Source organism: Castanea sativa, chromosome 5 (genome assembly GCF_040712315.1).
Source record: "Castanea sativa cultivar Marrone di Chiusa Pesio chromosome 5, ASM4071231v1".
NCBI lineage: Eukaryota > Viridiplantae > Streptophyta > Magnoliopsida > Fagales > Fagaceae > Castanea > Castanea sativa.
In genome coordinates this window covers 24,053,286-24,058,749 of record NC_134017.1, presented here as the reverse complement: position 1 = coordinate 24,058,749, position 5,464 = coordinate 24,053,286, and the positions used below count along the sequence as shown (strand labels likewise).

Sequence of the window (5,464 nt, the reverse complement as noted above, 5' to 3'; positions counted from 1 at the left end):
GTAGCAACGCGGTCACGAACAAAGTGTGACACGGTTGGCTATTTGCGAAAGCTCCATGAGATGAGATTGGAGCCAAGAAATACATAGTATCCACCTCTTGATTTTCTGTCATCAGGGCAGTTAGCATCAGAGTAGGCTTCTAGCAAAGATGATGTGCTCTTTGGGAGAAGGAGACCATGAGAAATAGTGTGCTTGAGATAGCGTAGCATACGCTTGACAGCCTACCAATGGATAGTGGTGGGGCGATGTATAAACTGACAAACCTTAATAACTGCAAAGGAAATGTCAAGTCTGGTCAGAGAGAGATATTGGAAAGCACCCATTGTACTCCTATACTCAGTAAGATCGGGCAATGAATCACCACGAAAGGTAGAGAGAGCATGAGTAGAGGACATAGGAGAAGAGATAGGCTTGGCATAGGTCATCTTTGTACAGCTCAAGAGATTCTTGATATATCTACGTTGTGTAAGGAAGAGACCATTTGGAATAGATACAGCTTAAATGCCCAAAAAGAAATGTAATGGTCTTAAATCCTTGATTGCAAAATCCAATTGAAGGCAGTTGATAAGATGGTAGATGGCATGTGAATCAAAGCCAGTAACAATGATGTTGTCAACATAAACCAAAACATAGATGATGAGGTTGGCAGATTTGCAAATGAAGAGAGAAGAGTCAAACTTAGAACCCATGAAGCCCAACTCAAAAAGCTTGTTGCTGAAAACCATGCTCGAGGGGCCTATTTCAAGCCAAAAAATGCCTTCTGGAGTTTGCACACATGATGTGGAGAGGAATCCATGAAGAAAGGAATTTTGAACATCAAGTTGACGTATAGTCCACCCAAAAGAGATAGCTATCGAAAGAATAGTACGAATTGTAGTAGGCTTCACCATGACTCTATAAGTTTCGCTGAAGTCAACCTCGGGTTGTTGGTGAAAACCTTTGGCGACTAAGCGAGCTTTATACCTGTCAATCTTGCCATCATCATTTCTTTTGATGCGAAATACCCACTTGTAGCCCACAATATTCATAGTGGGAGAAGGAGCAACTAGAGTCCAGGTGCCATTGCGAAGGAGAGCATCAAATTCAACATTCATGGCTTTACGCCATTCAACATGCTTGGAAATAGCAGTAAAGGATGTGGGTTCAGTATCTATGGGTAAGGAAGAGGTAAGTAAGGCTTGAGGTAAAGGATATCGAAAAGTACCATTTGAAGGGTGCTTGGGTTTGAAAATGTTGGATTTGGATCGTGTTTGCATAGGATGAATATTTTGTGGTGGTGCAGGTGGAGCATTTGTACCTATGATGAGAAGAGCTGTAGCCTAGAAAAATGCATTGGGCAAAATGAAATTGAATTTTGTTACGATTGTAAGGCCGTAGAAGTGGCCAACAAGCACTCAAAAATTTTCAAAATGAGTAATCAGGAGTCTTTTGAAATAAGAGTTCATAAGGAGATCTGTTGTTCAAAACAGGCGTAGGTAAACGATTTATAAAATAACATGTTGTTTCAAATGCAGCAACCCAAAAAGGATGAGGTAGTGATGAATGACTCAGTAGTGTGAGACCTGTTTCAACAATATGACGATGTTTCCTTTCCACTGGTCCATTTTGTTGATAAGTGTGAGGGCAAGAGATTCTATGAGAAATGCTCAATTTTGCAAGTAAAGGATTGAACTTTTGAAACTCACCATCCTAATCAGTTTGAATGGCCTTAATCTCCCTTTCAAAAAATCGTTCAACATGGATATGACATTATGAAAAAATGCAAAACACATCAGATTTAGAAGAAATAGGAAAGAGCCATGTATAACGACTGGAATCATCAATAAAACTAACATAATAACGTGCACCATTTATTGAAGCAATAGGAGAAGGACCCCATACATCAGCAAATAATAAATCCAAAGGAAACTTAGACCTAGAATTGGTAATAGTAAAAGGAAGCTGGTGACTTTTGCCCTGTTGACAAGCAAAGCATACATTAGATGTTTTATTTACAACAAAAGGAAGCTGAAATTTTGAAAGAACTTGACGAACAATGCGGTGGGCAAGGTGTCCAAGGCGACCATGTCAAGTAATGAGGGATGCACATTCTCCAACAAAAGCAACATATTGACTAACTGAAATTAGATTTTTTGTGATTTAAGGAAAGTGCAGAACATTTTGTAAAATAAATGATTTAGAAGAGGAAGGAAGGGAAGAGGAACCAATGTGGGTGATGGCCAAACCTGCCCCATTGCCAACGTGAACTTGATCAGTACCAACATACTCCTTAGATTGAAGGTTGATATTACTTAAGTCTGAGGTAAGGTGATTGGTTGCTTCAGTGTCTGGGTACCAATTATAGTCAGTAGAAGGTGGGGAACCAGCAACAAGTTGGGAGCTCGAGCTTTCACCATGATAGGCATGATTGAACTGGTTATAGCATTGGAGGGCTGTGTGACCCATTTTGTTGTTGTTGGAATAATCATGGTTTGTATCTCATACAAAACATACGTAGCATAAAATAAACGGATCTACTTCATTCGCAATTGATAACATGCACTATGTAAGTTTCAGAATATAGAATCAAGAGAGTATACCTTGGTGTGGTGAATTTCAAAACCAAAGATCAGAAGTTCTCAGGAACACTTTCAATATTCACTCCTATTCTACTTTTCACCCAAGATGTGTGGTCTCTCAATCAGTTTTTGTTCAAGGGAGAATGAAAGAGTGTCCAACACTCACATACACATACACACCATTTCACAATGATGCCTCTCTTTTTCATATCTTAAAATTTTGTATGCTTCTCTCCGTATAACTGATTATCTAATTGGGCTAGCCTTTTGGGCCTTTCCAATTGGGCTTTAGTATGTGGCTTGGAGTGGGACTAAAAAGGACCAATAAGACACTAGCTCCAATAGGCCTTAGGCTTTTCTGTCAACTCTTGACAAGTCCAAAGTTATTATTAACTATATTTAATACCACTTTATAAATATAGTTGCACTCTACACCTTATTTAAAAATTATATCCCAAGACTTTATTATACATGCAACCTCTTCATAAAATATTCGTAGTGATACAAAGTCATGAATGTAGACTGCTACTTTGTAAATTACTACATCTTATCCTTGAGTACCCAGTTTAATCCTTTAAAGTTATTCAACATATATTTATGAAATCCAATTTCATAACTATATACTTTAGTAACTTCTTACCAAAGTGGTTAGGCCTAACTCTCTGAATAACTGAACCCATTAAACTTATCTCAAGGGAATATTTTATATCTCTGTTAAGAGACTATGAATTCCATCTTGAGAATATATATTCCATCAACACTAAATATGGCTGCCCAACATACTGAGGTTTTGACTGTTAGGATAGATCTCACTTCTGATATATCAAAGCAAGCTACACTTCATGATCAAGTCCATCAACCTTTCAGGATTAAGAGTTCATGTAAATAGAAGTCGTGAGATTTATTATTCATTTGATAGTCGTTAGGAGAATAATAAATCTCACAGCGATCCAGTTCAATATGTTTTAACTCTTAAAACATATCAACACATCAACTAGAAGTCTCCACTTCCATGATTAAGACAAATCATCTTAGTTGCTATGTTATAGTCTTCGCAGATGAAATGCTCAATTTCATCACCGACTACGAAACAAATTTTGAGTTTACAAAGAACTTGTGATTTATATCTTCTGTGACTTTTCACAAAAATCACATACTATGCATCTCATGGACAATATGGTAATGTCCCATATTCATGTTACCATTATTTTAGATAATAATAAAACAACTTTATTAATCACAATATTAAGTTATACACAATGTCATACATAATATCTTACATAGCATCATACAATAGGATTTAAAGGCACTAATCCTAACAGTTGCACACTTGACATGTGGGCCTAGTTGTTCCAAATGAAGGCCTAGATGAATGAAGCCTAGTGGAAGGATAAGATGTGGGACGACCACCATGTCCACAACCACGATGCCCACAAGAAGAGGCAGAGTTGTTTCATCCACTAGATGAGGGAGTGACCCTTGCGAACCACGGCTGCAACTAGGCTAGGATTTTAAAGCTAGATTTGCCGAAGGGAAAGCTTCTACAGCAACATTGTGGTGTTGCTCAAGGTGGTTCTCATGTGCAAGGAGATGACCATAGAGCTCATCAATGGAGAAAGGATCGACACAGGTGGTGACAGACGTAACAAAAGGGTCATACTCAGGACCCAAACCCGCAAGAAGATATGAAACGATTTCTAAATTGTTGAGAGGCTGACCAGCAGCAGCAAGGGTATCGGCCAAACCCTTGAACCTTTGAAAGTAATCGGAGATCGAAGATCCACCTTTCTTTATTGTAGCAAGCTAATAGTGGATCTGCATGATTTAGGCTTGAGATTGTGAAGTGAAAATTCATTCTAGAGCCATCCAGAGATCTCGTGAGGTGGTGCAGCCCACAGCCGAAGTGAGAACTCCTTCAGTCAATGAAGACAGCAAAGTGCTCATTATAAGTTGGTCTTATTGAACCAAGGTAAGAAATTCTGGATTTCCGATTGAATCAATGGTTGATGTCGTGTCAAGATTGGGAATTACTTGTGATGATGGTGTGATTGTACCATCAATGAAGCCAAAAACTCCCTGACCACGCATATATGGAATGATCTGTGCTTTCCAAAGTAAAAAGTTGTCACGGTTGAGTTTCACGGTCACAATTTTGTGAGGATTGATGAATGAAGGTAAGGAAGATGAGTTTGTGTTTGATGTGTTTGCTGAAGTAGTGATTGAGGTGGATGGGTTTGTGTTTGGTGTATTTGGTAAAGTAGTGGTTGAGGTGGATGATGCTGATTCTGCCATGTTGTGGGTCTTTTAAGGCTCTGATACCATAAAAAAAATAAAGTAATAGATTGCTTTTGGGCGAATGAATTTCCTCTGTTACTATTGTTAATATATATAGTACATTAGATATACATGACTTGAGTAAATCAGATAGAGTACCAGATCAGATAGAGTACAAGTATTTGAATTTGAATTGAATTTCTATCCCTATTATCTCTCATTGTGGTGTAGCTTGTTATCTTGATAAGGCTGATTTGAATTTTGATCATTATCTTCACCTCTGTTCCAATACTTTGCTAACCTTTTTCTTAAGATGGACAGTACAATTGCAAGTCAGGGTATCGGTTTTTAAAGCATGAGGAAGCTCCTGCTTTCAATTTGGCTTCTGCAAATCGGGACCTAGAGATGTGGAAAGGAGGCCGGTCTTTATCTTCTCCAAATAAAGTGAAAAACCAGCTTTGGCGTGCCTACAAAAATTCCTTGCCCACTAAACTCAATTTATGTCGATGAACTGTCATTAATAATACTCTATGTGACTGGTGCAAAGCAGCTCCATAAACAATACTACATGCATTGTGGGAATGTCCAGTTTTGGACGAATTTTGGTCTAACATTAATTTGTGGGATTCCCA

General features: G+C 38.3%; 1 non-coding gene across 1 annotated transcript; it reads right to left on the bottom strand.

Annotated features, from left to right (window-relative positions):
- Positions 1–4,132: 4,132 nt before the first annotated feature.
- Positions 4,133–4,271, bottom strand: LOC142637740 (small nucleolar RNA Z247). Its single transcript, XR_012844865.1, has one exon. It is a non-coding gene; the product is annotated as a small nucleolar RNA Z247 (small nucleolar RNA).
- Between the last annotated feature and the right edge of the window lie 1,193 nt (positions 4,272–5,464).